Genomic DNA, 18296 nt, shown 5'->3' with positions numbered 1-18296 from the left:
ACCACCTTAGCAAGGTGATCAAGGTTAACATCACCACACTGGGATGGCAATATAACACCAAACTGATCCAAGTGCTTGCTGATATGATGCCCAGAAAGCAACACAGCATTAATTCCTGAATCTGGTTATCAGGAATCATCAGGGGAAAAAACTGAGAAATAATCTTTAAAATAACTGATCTACACTTTTCAAAACTGTTAAGAGAAAGAAAGCAAACACAATTGTTGAAATATCTAAAAGCAGACTAAAGAGATAATGACAATAAAATGCAACATGTGACTGTGAATTGGATTCTTGACTGGGAAACAGCTCTATAGACCATCTTTAGACAACTGACAAAGTTGAAATAAGGCCTGTGGATTCATAGTAGTGTATCTGTGTATTTTCCAACTTGGTTTTTTCTTTGGTAATGTGAGAGAATGTTCTTAGGGAGCACTATTAATGATTTTATCTTTACTGTTTGAACCCCAGGCCCCTGACATAACTGATATTTACCACTTTGTATTTATTATTCCACATATTTCTTTGTGCCAATGCAGAAACACATTGGCACATATGTGAAAAAACATTTTTAAATAAATGTTGCATCATGCAATACACATTTCTTGGAAATTTTCTTTCTTTTTTTCTTTTAACTTTAAGATATATATTGGGCATCACTCCAGATCAACAAATGTGAATATAAATCTTTATTTTAATAGTTGTTTAATATTATATAGGGTGGGTATTTCTTAATTTATTCAAACAGCCCTTTCTTAATGATAATTTAGATTTTTCCAGATTTTTTGCTATGAAAAATACTACAATAAATTTCTTCATGTTTAAGAAATTTTGATTCTTTAGGAGAGATTTTTCCAAAGTCTATTTGGTTGTTGTGCATATTTTAAAATTTTACTATGTACTGCCTTTTAGTTTAGGTAAATTTTGGCAAAAAATACATGTTGCAAAGAATAAATTTTCTGTTTTTATTACTTTAATAAAATAATGACAAATCAAGACTTAATTTTGTACGCTGAACCACATCCTGAATATCCCTGGCATCAAAACTCTAAATCATATCTAATTTTCAAAGAATTAAAGAGTTAACAATAAAGTCGAACTAAGAAAAAATGTTTTGGAAAACAACATTTCTTTATCTACAAATAAACAAATTTTGTTTTGTTTTGTTTTAAACCTTTTTTTTTTATTGAGTTATAGTTATTTTACAATGTTGTGTCAACAAATATTTTTTTTTATTAACCATTTAACCTTCCAAAATATTGAAAATACTGAAATCTAAGTTTCTTTAGGTAAATGAGTACACCTCATACTTTGGCTTCTACATTGCAAACATGATCACCTGACTGGGATTTAAACTGAAAACCTATTATTTTTATGTTTCAATATGAATTTTCACACTTCCTTCCTTCTCCATGGGAAGTGCTGTGGGTTGAATTGTGTCTAACCCTCTCCCCCACCCCAAATTCATATGTTGCAGTCCTGACTTTCAGTACCTCAGAATATGACCCAATTTTGGTAGGATTTTTGCAGGTATAACTAGTAAAGTTAAAATGAGGTCATACTGGAGCAGGGTGGACCTTTACTTCAATGTGACTGGTGTCTTTATAGAAAAGGGAAATTTGGTCACAGACATGCACACACACAGTGACATCCTGTGAAGATGAAGGCAGAGATGGAGTGATGCTTCTACGAGCTAGAGAAATCCAAAGATGGCCAGCAAACCCTCAGAGGCTGCATGAGAGGCATGAACAAACTTTCCCTCACAGGGAAACAACCCACTGATGCCTTTGACGCCTTAATCTTGGGGTGCTCTCCTCCAGAACTCTGAGAATAAATTTGTCTTTTAAGTCACCCAGGTTATGGCACTTTGTTATGGCCACCCTGCATACAGCTGCAGAAATAAGGGAGGTCAAATTGCTTCTCCATGTTTACAATCCCTGCTGTATGTTAACATTCAATAGACTAAATTGAAAAAGATCAAGGACTATCACCAATACCATTAAAAACACCGTATTTTTCAGACACATTTTAGAAGCAACTGTTTTATATTTGTATGGTATCTAGTCTTATCAGTTTGGAATGCAGAACCCCAGACAGCTCTACAGAAAAACTGTGCAATTTAGCATTTTAAAATAGACTTTTTGGCCATTAAACTACAGATGGCAACCAGAATATTCCTTGTGATTTTCCACCCAACTTTGGAAAATTAAATTGGTTATTTTTTTTTCCCCAATTCAGTTACGGATTGTGGAAGACAGATGAGGAAATTCAACTTATAAGAAAGGCTTTTCATAAGTACTATTTTTAAAGTTGTTTTAGCATTTTTTTGTTTTCTTTAGAATTTTTGTTCATTTTCTGTTTTGTTATTGTTAGTACTGCATTGTTTTAGATTTTAGATTAATAGACACTATAAATGTCCTAGAATGCCTGCTGGATTTTAATATAAAATAGAGTACATAACAGATTGTCTTCCATGACTTTGAACAATCAAAAAGAACCATTTCTATCTATCATACTGACATGTGAAAAGAACATGCTTTAGGAAAATGCTTTAAAATGAACACCTCCCAGAATTTTCTAGGGGCCTGAGCTTTTATGAATACTGATGGGGATAATTTGTGATGACTGGGAAGAAAAAAGGAAGGGACATGTTGATTACAAGAAGAGAAATAAATGAAGACATGATTTTCCTTTATATTTTGTGAAATTTCCAATAAAATTACATCTGGGATTCATTGTGATAGAAATTTACATTTTAATAAAACTATACAGCTTTCCTCTCTCCATTACTCCTTTAAGATAACAAAGGAAAGCATTTAACATAAATGACATTTCCAAATAATCCCTAAACTTCTTGGTACATATTTAACTTCCTTCACTGATTCCTTTCAAGTCTCACTTAATTTTTGTAATCTACTAAACAAATTTAGAATTTATCATATTGTTGACAGCTAATTTTCAGTTAGGAACAACACACTGCATGTGCTTGGGTTTCAGTGACAGTATTTAAACTTTTGCACCCAAATCCAAACTGAGTGGGGAGGCCACCACCAAGCGATTCTCTGACACCTAGTCCCCATGACTGCTTATCCTCCCCCACTTCATATGTCAATCACAAGCCCAGGTTTTCTCCTGTGCTTCTAATCAATTGGCTATAAAGATTGGAGGTTCCAACAATCCCCTCCTTTGGTTTGGCTTGCCAGAGCAGCTCACAGAACTCAGAGAAACGTTTTACTTCCAAGATTTCTGGTTTGTTATTAAAAACAAAACAAACAAACAAACAAACAAACAAAACAAAAAAAAACACATGCCTCAGGGACAGCCAGATGGAAGAGATGTCTAGAGCAAAGTGTGGGGAAATGGTGTAGAATTTGTTTGTTTGTTTGTTTTTGTTTTTTCACTGTTTAATCACTTAATTTTTTAACATTTTTTATTGATTTATAATCATTTTACAATGTTGTGTCAATGAATATATTTATGTTCACGTATAACTGAAAAATTGTGCTCTACGCTGGAATGTGACACAACATTGGAAATGGTATAGAGTTTTTAATGCCGTTTCTGAGCTCACCAGCCTTCCCAATCCCACACCCGTTCACCAGCCAAAGCTCTCCAAGTGCTGTCCTTTCGGGGTTTTATGGAGGCTCTGTTACATAGGGGAAATGATTTGATCTTTGGACATTGGTGATTAATTCAACCTCCAGCCCTTCTTCCACCCTGGAGCTTGGAGGGATGGACTGAAAATTTCAATCCTCTAATCGCTTGGTTGGGTCTCCTGGCCCCAGACCCCATGTTTAGGTGAGATTCAAGTCACCACCCCACTAACATAACAAAAGACACCTTTTTTCAATTTCATCACTTAGTAAACTCCAAGGGTTTTAGAAGCTCTGTGTCAGAATCAAGAAGACCAAATATACATTTCTCATTATAAATCCCAGTATCAGAGTACTTCATGTAAAAAACCTCTCATAATTGTTTTACTAGATTCACTTTTCAGTGGGAATATATCAGGGCAGTATCAAGAAATACAAAAGTCATTGTATAAATTAAATTCATAATTAGAACATTAACGTATTATAAGTTAATAAGGTAAAGGAGAAACAAATAATTCACGAAAGATAAAGGAAACATATGGCTGAATAATTTGTAGTCAGATGTGGTCAGAACCAAAGAACGTTGACTTTTTATATTTTTAAACTTCATCCTCATCATCAGCAACAAAACTCTCAGGTCATAAACTCGCTGACCACTTGCCAGTTCTCGAAGGCTGTGTTTAATGTACTGGAACTTCCATTTTTCTCCCTTTATGACACACACCATTGATACTGTGCTAGGAAATCTCTTCAGATGGCATCTTCTTCCTGTAACAGAAGCTGTTTGGGTGAAGATCCATCTTTACATGCCCCAGTCATCGATTGCCATCCATATTTTACGCCCTCATTAAGTGCCTGCAGAAAAGAATGTTTGTTGTGTGGAAAGACCTCTGAATACATCCTTGGAGATCCAAGTTTCAGTGCAGTTCTCCCCTGTTCGAATTTTGTGTCTTTGTTAAATTCACATCACTTCTTTAGTTCCATATCTAAAACATGGAAGTGTGGACTAAATATTTTTAAGATACGTTTAGGTTCTAAATTTGAAGCCCTTTCTCAACAAGTGTTTGCATTCTTCTAGGAGCCTTTCTGGACAGACTATTTCTCTTGCTAGCTTTCCCACTGCTTTGAATGCACATATCTTTAAATCCAGAAATGGATTCTCTGTATATATTTTTTTCATTTGTAATTGTCTGTGTTTAGTCTCTCCTCTGGAGAGCTGGTACCAAAATTATAAGCTTTCATTCACAGCCTAGCATTCATGCACCTATAAGTATGAGTGTTAGTTGCCTTGAACATCTAATTTGTTAGCTACCTCTTTATTTTTATTTTATTTTTTTTAACTAAGGGAAGGTTTCTCTAGCTTGCCCCCAGGAGAATTTAGTATTTCAGATGGCAGCGTTTCTGAGAGCAGTTCCTCTCCTTTATCACAGACTTCATTTTAGAAGGTTGCTGTCCTCAGAGACATTTTAATGCTCAAATTGACAGTGAGAAGGATGCGATCCATGGGAGGCTCCCTGAACTGGTAACCACACATTTCCAGCTGGTACCATGACCAGCCGTGCAGTGGACCTCTACAGCCAGAGGACGCTAGGACTGGAAACTGCCACCAGACTTCTCACTGATGAAAAATAAACAGTGCTTTCTAACCTGGAGAAAGCAAAACCTGTTTTGCACAAACAGTATTCCCTAACTCATTTCACCTTTTGCTATAAAATGTATGTAAATTATTGAAACCATTAGCCTACTATTAAAAAATACAATCATTTTGAATTATACTAAAGATACCTGTATCTATGTGTATGTATACTTCACCATCTTCTCCAGGACCTTTAAATGCTTTGGGAAGAAAAAAACTTTCCTCTACTCTTCTAGATTTTTCTGGCTGATAATTAAATTGACATGGCATAGGTTAAGAGGAGAAAATCAAATTTATTTTCTTCACTAAAGGAGTTTACAGAAATATGAGACTCAAAGAAATGACCAAAGCAGGCAGCTTTTTATAACTTTTAGTTAAAGAAACAATAAATTTGTGAAGAACTGACGAAACAAAAAGAATCAGGCTTGGGCACCAATGAGTGAGGAAACTAAACAGAATTTGTCTGCATAGCCTCCTGGCCCTGACTTCCCACCTCCAGCAATAAGGATGTTGCTCTGCCTCCTCCTGGTGCAGGGAGTCTGTCTTCCACATGGGAGATGTATTTCCTGCTTTCAGGGGGGCACAAGTGAGGGGCAGATTCTTCTCCTTACACTGAGTGATTCTTGAGTAACTTGAATCCAAAATAATCAATTTGCCAAAGTGGAGTACTTTGCGTTGGCATTTGCTGAACCTCATCAGTTTCCTCTTTTGGAACTTCCCTGAGTTTCATGATTACATGTTGGACTGGTGGCTGTGAAGCAAGAATTAGATTAGCAGATGGGTTAATAGATTGTCCTGTATCTCACTGAGCCAGCCTCTTGGTCCTGAGAATAGGTCAGTTTAGTTAAATGGTCGTGATTCATAACATTTATTCATGGCAGGTTAACTCCTGAGCCAACCAACCTAATTAATTACCTGATAACATGGCACATTTTAAGGTATCATTATACCAATAACTCAATCTGATTGCTATGTTTGAGGCCCCAAGAGCCAATACTGCAGCAAAACTCATCTGAAGGGACCAGATAATATGTCTTCAACTTCCAGTTTGTGCTTGGGCATAACTTTATCAACAGCTTCGATGGCAAGTTGAGGCAAATGAGTGACAGCAGCAGACCAGTAGTCCAAGAAAATTTTGTTCTTTTAGCAGATGAAAGAAAATTAAGTACTCATGTAAGTACACTATCAATATTAAAGCTTATTTTTAAAACCTTTATAATACATTTATTCAATCTTGCCCAGCTTGATCACATGTGAAATGATTTTCCCAAGACTTCTTTTTCACAAGCCTTCTATACATGTTTCTGTCCATTTTGGTGTGTCCCTTGTTTTTCGCTTATTCAGAAATAGTAAACTCTACTTTAGGACAAAATTACTTTCTCTTTCCTCAACAAACATGCATCTCCATTCTACCTTTTCTTGTCAAAAATATGTATTCTACTTTTCTTTTTGTGTACACAGTTAAGTTTCTCTGATTAGTTCTAATAATTATAATTCCATATATTAATCAGAATTCTTTAACCCTTAAAAGTTTAATTTCTAGTGAAATCTAAGAAGTAAGCAGTTTAAACTCACAATTCTTTCTATACCAGCATTCTTTATATTAGCAAATTTATGGTTATATTTTATAACTTTTAGATACATATACTTCCTCATAGAGCAATTTTTCAACGTGGCATAAGCTGTGTTTACTAAGAGACCCAACCATTGTAGTCTCTGTAACAAGAGGTCAAAAGTTGGTAAACTTAGACTTTTTAACAATTAAGATTTCAGTCTCTTATCTTATTTGGAAATAATCTAGACTTTCAGTTCATTCCTATCATTTAACTTAATCAGCAAAATTCTAAAAGTGGAAGTTACCAAAGAGGTTTGGGAAACTAAGCAGATATATCATAAAACAATCATTGCTAAAAAATTTACCTTAAAACTCATATCTTACTTGCATCTAGGTAATTCATTTATTTTTAACACTCATACTCATGAGCATTTTATGAAGTACTAAAGCAGTTAGCCCATCATATTATTTTCTTACAGACAAATTTTGTAACAGAAGTAACAAATTTTATTTGACTTTTAGTAAATCGAGGTAGAAAGAATTATACTTCGTGTCAGTTACTGTAAAGGCATGCCTGTATTAATTAAACCAACAAACTTAAATTACTTTTTATTTACTGAAAATGATCACACAATGTGAATTTCAAAAACATTTGAGTTTGTTTCTATTATATTTCTGAAAGTTAGAAATACTTAATTCCTAAGTGCTTATTTTTAAGTGAATTAAATAGAGCTCTTTGATAAATTAATATTGGCAATAAAGTCCAGAGGTAGAAAAGTACCATAACTATGATGTCCACACACAGACATACAGACAGACAGACAGACACAAAGTATAACAATATAAAACTCACTCATTTATAAGTAACAGTTGGAATAAGTTAAGTTTACCCATTCAGATGGCTAAAGGGTTTTACTGTTGGTGGAGAATACTTTCAAGATTTGCATTCGTCTTTGAAATGTAACCTAAAGGAGGCTGTTAACTAGGTTTTGGGGAAAAGAGCTTTTCCAGCAGTTTGTATTCTTACAAAGCCACTTTTCCTTTTTTTTTTTTTTTTTTTTTTTGCCTCCAGCTTCACTGATTGAGCTAGCCAGGATCAGTCTCAGGCAAATGTGAGCCACAGTGTTTATATATATAATTATATTTCAAAAATATGGTAAATCTCACAACTTCAAGGGACAGAGAAAGGATGAAATTTTGTGGGTTATTTTTTCTTGACCTCTCTATATTTGGCAGACTCTCCTGAAAGTGGAAGTAAAGGGGCTTTATAATTGAAAGGATCTGTTGCTGTCCAGGGGACACAGATCCTTCGTGGTGGGGTCTAAGACACATCCACGAAGGACAGTGCGTACGAAGGCCTGATGCTGGCAGCACCTGATTACAGAGGCCAGAAAAGCAAGCCTTATGTTTGAGACTGATCGTCTGTTCTGAGTGCTTCTGTTCAATTTATTTTCCGGCTTCTAGTGTTTACATGAGTGACCCATATATCCTAGGTCTGAAGGCTAGGCTGCAGTGCTCTCTGTAAATCTTGTAGGGAAAGGCAAGTTAAAATAAGCAGCTGGGAGTTTGCTGTATTTTTCAGGGAACATGAAGGACTTCAAGGAATTTGCTTACAAGATGGGCTCAGATTTGAAGAAGAGGAATTTATGTTGGATGCGGACTTTAATTTTATTCTGAGTTTTATTTCTGTTGTTTCATCTTGTTAAGAGGTTTCCTGAGGCTAAGCTGTTACATTTCTTTCTGTCCTCTTTTTAATTTGGTCTTTCCTTCCAATAAGATAATTTTTGAGGATGAAAACTCTCTAAAATTTTTGTTTTCCTTCTTTGAAATATAGTCAGCTCAAAGGGTCTGTCATCTGGCCACTGACAAGTAGGATCTGCTAGTCTCAATAGCGGCTGAAACTAATAAGCCTTTTTATGGCTTTACCGCGGACCCAAGAGGGGGTCGCAAGAGACCGCAACGCAAGACCCATAGATTTCACTCCCAAAATAGCTGAAGAAATCAAACGCCTTTGTTAGACAGGTGGTAAAAATAGTGTAGTGGAAAGGTCCCCATCTCCCATGGGAACGTGAAATGCGCACACCCGCTCCTCCCTGACCCTGGGCAGCGGTTACTGGAACGGGACCTTTCTGGCAGTAACAAAGCAGTGAAGTCTACAGAGGTCCCCCATGGACTGGGACCCTACGTGACAAACTCCCGGGAGAGCTGGCATGCCCAGACAAAGAGAGAGCTGTGCGTAACCCTGTGTCCCTGAACTCCAGCCTACTTAACACCGGCGTGTGCGGCTCCGGGCTCGCTGGGAACGGAGAGAGTCTTCTCACCGGTCACAGAGCCAGGCTCTCGAGACAAAGAATAAGGCAAAAGGAAAACCTCATCCTATGGTTTCCCTCCTTATGACAAATGACACAACAAAGCAAAACAGTGACTATCTCTGGGAAGAAAATGATCAATTGAAAATAAGAGTCCTCAAACCAAAACCAAATTTTCACTGGAGTTGCTGTGCCAAAGAAACTTGTTCCGCGAATATTTTTCTCCTGCTAATCTAAATTTAGAAAAAGAGGGGGGGAAAAAAGGTTCTCACTACTCTGATTTCCATCAGGTCCCGCAGGCACAGATTCAGGAGATGGATTTGGCGAGAATTCTTACTTTCTGCCAGTGCTTGTCACAAGGCCCCGATCCTCCAGCTGCGTCAGCCTCAGGGGTGACAGTGTTCAGCCAGTGAAGGTGACGATGCCAACTCTTGGGGATGGAAATTTTTTTTCTCTACTCTTCTAGGTTCTTCTGGCTGTTCTAATAACTAGGTTGACATGAGACAGATCAACAGAGGAAAATCAAATTTTAATTTTGTGCTTCCAGGTGTTTGTGGAAAGATGAGATGCAAAGAAGAGATCGAAGCAGGCAGCTTTTATACCATTGACCCCCTAACATCACAAGTTTTAACTCTATGGGTCAACTTATATGCGGTGTTGTTTCAGTAAATGTACCGTTGGCCCTCCATGTTTGCAGGCTGAGATGGGAAACCTGTAGGTACAGAGGGCTGACAGCACTAAGGGACTAAGCACCCATGGATGTTGGCATACACAGCAATGCCTAGAGCCCATCCCTATGTAAATGGCAAGGGACAATTGTACCTTTTCAGACAAACAACACATGTGTAAAGAACTGACAAGACAAGAGACTGAGGCTTGGGTACTAATGAGTGAAGACACCAAGCTGAGTTTGTTTACACAGCCTTCCCGGCCTTGAATTCCCTCCCTGGCAGTCAGGATGCCTGTGCACCTCCTGGGGCAGGGAGGGCACCTTTCACCTGGATTTATTTCCTTCTCTCAGGGGGACAGAGGAAGGTCAGAATGATCTTCTTTCACTGGCTGTTTCTTAAGTAGTTCAAAAATAATCAGTATGCCAAAGGGGTGGTCTTCCCTGAACCCCATAAAATGTCACTGATTTTCTAGAGATCTTTTTATTTTTTCTTTTATTTTTTCTACAGTGATTGCCTACAGAGAAGCCCAAGAAATTGTCCTTAATTGGCCCTGAGGGAAATGGTGGCTGAAGGAAGGACGGGAAAAGAGGAGAAGAGAGACAAGGACGTGAGGAAAGAAGGGAAGGATTTATAAATATGTCCAGATGGATGGTAAGAGGGAAGCAAGGGAGACAGAGGCCTGGGGGAATGACCGCCTTCTGGGAGTCTCAGTAATGAGTAGGCATATGTTTATCTTCTTCAATCTTAGGGAAATAACTGCAGGAAGCTACTACTTTCTGAAAATGTCCTTATGTGTAAATGTCTTACAGTGTTTGTACATGTATTTTCAGCTGGTGATGTTTATAATCACGCTCTTTCATGGGTGCACGTACAACTCCAACTCTTCTGACACTGCTCAAAATAAAGATTTGTTATTAAGTTCACAAGGTGGATCCCCATAGCAAACTTTTAGGTAATGCAGAATTGCACGATTTAATTTAGATGGACATTTAGCTTTCCCCCAAAGGCCATTTTGATGGTATTGTGTTGATACCAGTTAGCCTCTTAGAGGTGAGAAAGTAACACCTTAGCTCTATTCCTATAAAGTCAGCCCAGTGCCCTAGGCTGGGGGGAATGAGAAGGCTGGCTCGGGGGCGTCATGCAGTCTTTTATCAGAGATGAAAATCCAGGGTGATTTGGGACTTCTTGCTTAGAAAGGGTTTGGTGTCATTATATGTGTCAAAAGGGAGACCGTGGTTGTTCAACGAACCCTAATCACTGTATTGTAGAAACTTTCGAAGCAAAAAGGCAATGAACAGAAGCTTCACTTTGTGATTTCAGAATTTCTGTGTTCACAAAGACTGTGCAGGCACAAACACGGAACCAAAGAGAATGTTCACTGTGCCCTTAAAACATGTGTCCTAGGGGATTTGTGTTATTATGATTAAGAACTTACTCCTATACACATTCTTGTTTTTAAGTCACATTTGCAAGTTGGCGTCCTCTTCTCCCTTTGCTTTATTCTTCTAGACACCTGGCTCAGCCCTTTCTGCAGCCACAGCAGAGCCAGGGAGACATGCTCCCCCATCAGATGTAAGCACTGTCTCTCTTCCTGCAGCCCCTGAAGTCTAAGACAATAACCTGTGGGCAATTGGGTCTCTTGTATGACTAACATAAGAGATTTTTGCATATTTTAAGTCAGAATTAGCCTGGCTACGATTTCCACCCTGAGGTTTGTTTCTCTTGCCCATAGAAAGTAATTTTACTTCTTCTTCTAGGTGGAGGTCCTTCAAATGTTTGAGGGCAGTGGTCCTTATTTTCATGTTATGGACACTCGTATAGATTAGCTTAATTCTCATGTCCTTTGCTCATTCTCCATATGGGAATTTTCTGAGTGGTCACTGTGTCCTTCCAGAGAACAGCACATCTAGCAGGCGGGGTCCTCAGCCACAGGCGGGGTGTGGCTTACACTCATCCTGTACCTTTATTAATAAGGCCTGAAATTTCATTTCCTTTTCTGAGAGCTTATTCACTACAGGGACTTACTGTAAACCTAAAATAAAACCTCTCTAATTCTTTGTCACAAGCCCTACTCTTAGACTACTGTTCCTCACTCTAGATTTATCCAGGAGGTTCTGTGACCTAAATTTAGGGCTATATACTCACTCATGCGTTTCTCCCTAATTTCATCTTCTTTGTTTGAACACATCATTTCACGTTGTTTGCTCAGTGATGGCGAATCTGCAATTTACTCCTCACAGTGTATTACGGTAAAAATGGAAACCTTCCCTGTGGATTAGCGGTAGGAGACCATTGCCCTTGGTTTCCTTGGCCCTCTAAGGAGATTAGTGCACTGTGGGCACCAGCCAAGTGTTAGGCAACATGAAAAACCATGATTTAATTATTTAAAATGTTTGGATACATACTAAAAATTTCTTGCAGTGTTGTAAATTGAATCCATTGATGCCTCTAAACATAAGAAGAATTTTTGACTTTTCAAGTCTTCTCTTTCACTTTTATGAGATTTTAGGAGAATTATTATTTCTCATTATTATTATGAATTCAGCTTGCTGGCCCGATACGCAAAGCTGAGTTGTACGCTGGACAGTCATGGGTAGCTCTGCTGGGTTCTGATTTATGCCCTAAATTAAGAGATGGCTCTGAATGTTTTCTCAAGGGTAAGTTCTGCTTCTGCATTTGAGCCACAAATTAAGAGACAGACTTTGAAAAAGATGGTAAGGCTTGAAGAACATTTTCAAGGACACAAGTGTAAAAAGACAAGCTGTTGCTGATAGATTCAAAATGAGAGGTAAATACTGGCTCACAGACTGTTTTTCCTTCGCAGGGAAAAAGGACAGGAAAAAATCCTCTGGGATTCAAACAGACCCTGGGGAAAGCTATAGTTTTTGTTTTTTTTTTAAACCTCACTTTCAGCATTTTAAAAATATTTTATGGTCCTGATTTTAGTCATGTTCATTAAAGCATCTTGCCTATAGTTTTGATTTCCTTTCCTCTGCTTTTGTCTGAGAATTCAAAAGCTACCATGTGAGAGCAGAGGTTTGGCATGCTGTTTTTATAGTCAAGCATCTCTGTGTTTAAATCCTTTCTTTAAAATCCAGCAATGGAGACTTTGAGTGGGTTGTTAAATTTAGTCTTGGAAATGTAGTCCTATGTAAAATCAGTTTTTCTGCGTAGAAAATAAAATAACATATATGACGCACCTGATGTCTTGTTCATTGCAAGTATTTGTGTACTTTTTGTCCTTCTTTTCTAGTTTCAAGCAATTTCACAATACTCTCTTCTGTTGTTTAACACCCCCCCCACACACACACAGATGAATACAAGAGATTTATTTAAAAGAGGTGGTTGAAAAATGTTAGCAGCCTTTCTATAATATCAGGGAAGACTCAGTTTAAAGTAGCGACTGCATTCTGGTCCATATTTGTTAGATATTTTTCTTTGTTTGTTATTACTGCAATGTTTTTGCATGATTTTGTTTCTCCATAGTAGGAAGAAAATTAAGCTGCCCCCTTTAAAAGTTTTTTTTAACATTTTCAATTGAGTAATAGTCATTTTACAATGTTGTGTCCAATTCCAGTGTAGCGCACAATTTTTCAGTTATATATGAACATACGTATATTCATTGTCACATTTTCTTTTTCACTCTGAGCTAAAAGACCGTTTTGTTTGACTAGAGATCTACTTATACTGAAGTGATGTAGATAGTGGGTTAGGATGTCTACAAGCCTGTATCTTCTCCTTGGAAGGAGGGAAACAACAGGGTTAACCAAAGGGATTAATAACAAAGGCAATGGCTGTTTGTTGATGGGGAGGATGTGGGCCAATCATTGATATGGCTTCTTGGGAAAGAGAAATGATCATGACCTTCTGACACCGTTTCGTGGGAGAAAGAAGAGAGAACAGCTGCCCACCAGGCTGGTAATATTGTTGGGTTGAAGTCCAGAAATGGCAGACCCAGATATCGACTTCACCATGAGGTAGCTACAAAAAAGTATAAAACTAAGCTAAAAGTTACTTCTGAGTCTTATGATATAAAGATAAAATTAGACACTGATTGGTGACAAGTGACATTTTGTGAAAGCTACTTAATTATAATGGTATAAGTTCTAAGACTAATTTCCAAGGCACCTCTATTCTTCTGATGTTTTTCATCACCAAAAATGCTTCTTCCCTCACTCTATTTTTCTGTCCAAAAGCAAGACCAGGCAGCAATGTGTCTGTTCTGATCTCAGTCTGTTCAGACTTGCCCCCTCCAGGTTCCTGGAAAGTGTCTGTCCTTGACTAAGAAGTAAATGAAGTTCTTCATGGAATCCAAGTTTTGCCTTTGTCATGATGTGATTAGTAAAAGGCACGCAAGGACTGTGGTTGGCATGATCACGGTGGGTTTGAGCTTAATCATTGCGCATGTTCTCTGTATGGAAGGGAAGTGATGATGTCTGGCTGGTGGATTCAAGTCCCGTGAGGTCCTTTCTCTTCTCTGCTGGTCCTCAGTGAGCCTCCTGTTCAGGTTACCCTGTCCCGATGCAAATCTCTCAGGAACAACTTAGTAAATTCATTTTCAGTGACCAATAAATCTCTGAGGCGTGGAGTAGGTTTGTACTTTTCTATCATCAAATTCCTATGAAATTTAACTCCTTGTGAGTTACCAGGTTGGAAATATTTTTAAGGCTAATACTGGCTCTCCCTCTCACCAGCGACATTTCTGGAAAAACAGAGCTCCAGAAATGTCAGATTCAGTCCTGCAAATTTACCTGTCTAGCAGCTGCCACCCTTTGGTCCTTAAAATGCCCCTAAGTGACATCAATTATATAACCTGTCACAGAACCTGAGAGTGCTCTTTTGAAAAGTGAAGTGTACTCTGCTCTCTAGCATTTTAGTATGATGACTTATTTATCAGCTTAACCCAAGTAAGTGGTGGCTCTTAGCTTTTCTGAGTCACAGTCTCTTTTTCAAGGATACAGGGGAAATTATAGACCTTTTCTTTAGAAAAATGCACTGGTGCACATAGACAATATAGTGCTGAATTTCACATCATCAGTGGGCTAACTGGAGCATGTCCACGTGAGGCAAAAGAAACGGTGCCTCAAATATTTCAGAGACGTGGTGGGCTTGTGTCCAGGACAGGCAGCTCTGATGAGCTTTGCTGGGGGAAACTGTGGCCTGATGTGCAGACATAAAGCAGGGAGGGCTGCTCACCAGCGGTGTCTGTTTTGATTGCCAGGCATCCGTTCTGACAGTGCCAGTGCCCTTCTGTTTTGAGATATGTTAATTTTGATGTTGGACACAGGAAACATCTTTGGATGAAGGATGTCAGGGAGAAAGGCCAAAGATGAGCATGGTGGTGGGTACCATGAGGGATGGAGAGGAATGGAGAGCAGGGCACTACTCTGGGCCAGCTGGGACTTGGAGCTGTGACACCTTCAGAAGGAACACGCATTGAGTGCTGGGCTTCAGGTCCCCAGGTGTGCTAGATAGATTGTGAAAATGGTCCCAATTTCCGATGCCATCCCACTCCTGGCCAGCTCCCAGTTCTCAGCAATGGGATTTTTCTGATTTCCCGTCATGAAATGGAATCTGTTTTTATGTTCCTTGAATTTGGCCTGAATGTATGACTTGCTTTGGCCAAGTACAAGTGGCGGAAGTGACAACGTGGCAGCTTTGAGACTCAGCCTCAAGAGGTCTCCCCATCTCCCATGCTCATTTTCTCTTTCTTTCTTCCATCCTTGCCGAGAAAATATCCTCCGACCAGCCGGCTGGAGGATGAGACCTGGTCAGACATCCCAGACCTTCAGTATGAAAGAACGTCTACCTGAGATCTGGAAAGCTCCCCGGCTAACTGACGCTGACTATGGCCAAGTGACTGAGCATTGCTGGATCTACTAGACCCCTAGAACCAGCCAGACAACTTGTGGATACACGACCCCAAATGAAGGTTTACTGTGGCGTGTGCCCCTGGGGCTTACTGGTCACATTATGACAGAATTTGTCAGCGCGTACACACAGGCTAGCTGGATATGGATCTAAACACACAAAGAAGATCTTAAAACGGACTCATTTCCCCAGAAGTCTTGATGTTACAATCATGTAAGATGGAAAGCTGGGAATATTCTCCTGAGAAGCAGCTGCAGGCGTGGCGCGCTCCAGCAGAGCAGCCACACAGACTGCTATGTGGGACTCACCCTGGACTGTGAGGGCGCCGTGGGGAGCATGGCTAGTTCTGGGTTATCTGCTGGTGGGACTGGGGCTCCAGTCCACTTCAGGCCCAACGTCCTCATTTACTGAAACCAATTGTCACACTTCACACATTTGTGTGTCCTCTCTCCCCGAGCAGAACTGTACCAACTGGCATGGTAGGAATGATTCTGTTGACAGTTGTTCTGGGTGGGAGCAAAGCTGGACAAGTTTAAGCTATTTCAAAGCCTTCCTCGTCACCTGAACACGAACTCCTCCAGGAGAAGCCCTAGAGGAAAGAAAGAGCCACCAAGTATTTGATGCTTTGACAAAGTTGTTGCTATATTTCTGGGCTATGATTTATTTAAATTTTGTTGGCCCTTACCTTCTTCCAGGTTTTAAGCACTTTGCTGGTGATTCATATGAGGTCAAACGTCGTTTCTTCCAAAACACAGAACTCTGGGTGGAAAGTCTGGAATGACTCGGGGCCAGGCTCTCTGGCCTTGGAGCCGATGCTCTGCTTCGGAGCCATGTGGTTCGAGAGGAGCTATTTGACCTCTTTGATCTGGTTTCCTCATTGGAGACATTCCGTTGATGATGATTTGATTGCCTCATACAAGGAGTCATGGAGAAACCAATGCTGTTAAGAACTTTGAGAGTTCTGTCTCATTGTAAACAATAAGGCTAACTCCTCTTAAATTAGCTTGAGGGTTTTTTCTTCCATCTGCAGAAGTAAATGCTTCAGGATAGCTCGATTTATCACTCAGCTCTCATTAGGTAGAAGTGGTAAATACACAGCACACACACAAACACACAGAGCTCAGCTTCCATTAAGCACACCTACATTCATTTTAAAATGACGTTTATTTTCTTTTAGTTGTCCTAAGTGTTCTTTTGTAAATATGAGAATGGGAGAAGGAACGTGGAGGCCTTGAGTTGCCTTGTATCCGCAGGAAGCATGTGTGCCCATCCGAGCTGCTCCCCCACCCTGCTAACACTTAAAAAAGGAGGATGCCTTGGTTCATAGCTGTTGTGGACTTCATAAATATATAAGTAAGTTCATTTGTAAGCATTAAAATGGCACAAACGATGAGTATGTAATAGAGGAGAACCAATCTGACAGTGAGACCTGCTCCTCTGGCTCTAACCCTGGGCCCTGTTTCCTAGGCTTGGTCTTGCCAGTGCTGCACTGATGTAAAGATAACAAAGTTGCAGAACAGAGAATAACCTTTGTTTTGTTGGAGGCTTACAGGGACACCATGGCCTGGCCCACATGGACGGCTGCAAGGACACAGAATGCCTGCAGCAAGAAGTTTGCAACAACCAACTACACCCCCTCCCCTGTTTTTGTGGGTGTTCTTTGTTTGTTTGTTTGCATAAAGGAGCCTGTATTCTGACTGCAGCAGGATGGTTCTCCAGGACATTAGTCTGCCATCCTCTCGGTCTGCCAGCTTTCCAAATAAAGTCAGTGTTTCTTGCCCCAACACCTTGTCTCCTGATTTATTGGCCTGCTGTGTGGCGAATGGAATGAGTTTGGACTTGGTAACAAGTACGCTAAACTATTGCTTTGTATGTAGTTGTAGTTAACATGAAGACAACAACAAATAGTAAATCTGGTTTATTAAGGGTATTATTCAGGCCTCTGCAGAGAAACAGAGCCGATGGGCGATACAGAGCTACGTGCAACAGGAGATCTATTATAGAAATTTGTGTGCATGATTATGGAGGCCAAATGCTGCTAGATCTGCTGTCTGCGAGCTGGAGAAGCAGGAGGGCCTTTGGTGCAATTCAGTCCAGTCCAAAAGCCAGAGACCCAGGGGGCCTGAGTCCCAGGGCAGGAGAAGACAGACGCCTCAGCTCAGGCAGAGAGACAATTTGCCCTTCGTCCACCTCCTTCTCCTCAAGCCCTCAGTGGGTTGGATGACATCCCCTCGCATTGGTGACAGCGAGCTTTTCTCAGTCCTCTGTTGAAAGGCTCACCTCCTCTGGGAGCACCATCACCTTCACACCCGGAAACAATGTTGCACCAGCTCCTGGGGCATCTCTCAGCCAGTGGAGTTGGCACATAAAATTAACCATCATGCCGCTTTTGTCTAGGTCCTGGAAGGTGAAAGCCGTTCTTGGCCCAAATTTCTCATCTGTGTTATAGACTTTGAGCAGGGCATGACTATTTTTTGCTCTGGTTCTATTTGAAGAGAATATTTTTTAGGCAATCATTCAAATCGTATTTTTTATTCTATCGCTTTCTTTTATTATTAGACATGTAACTTATTGCTACTAGATGTGATTTGCAGTTAAAATGTTACTGCTTGTGACTATGTACTCTTGAGATTTCAGTGCCCTTTTGATATCTCAGGGCCG

At 39.6% G+C, this 18296-nt stretch overlaps 1 long non-coding RNA gene across 1 annotated transcript in view; it reads left to right on the top strand.

Moving 5' to 3' along the window:
* LOC116659100 overlaps positions 1–10695 on the top strand; it is a 39691-nt gene extending 28996 nt beyond the window's left edge. The window contains exon 3 of the long non-coding RNA XR_004314409.1: positions 10272–10695. This is a non-coding gene — a long non-coding RNA (uncharacterized LOC116659100). The remainder of the gene's footprint in view (positions 1–10271) is intronic.
* Positions 10696–18296: the final 7601 nt, after the last annotated feature.

This window comes from Camelus ferus, chromosome 2, assembly GCF_009834535.1.
Source record: "Camelus ferus isolate YT-003-E chromosome 2, BCGSAC_Cfer_1.0, whole genome shotgun sequence".
Taxonomy (NCBI): Eukaryota; Metazoa; Chordata; class Mammalia; order Artiodactyla; family Camelidae; genus Camelus; species Camelus ferus.
The sequence above is the reverse complement of the archived record's forward strand: the minus strand, read 5'-3'. Positions and strand labels throughout refer to the sequence as shown.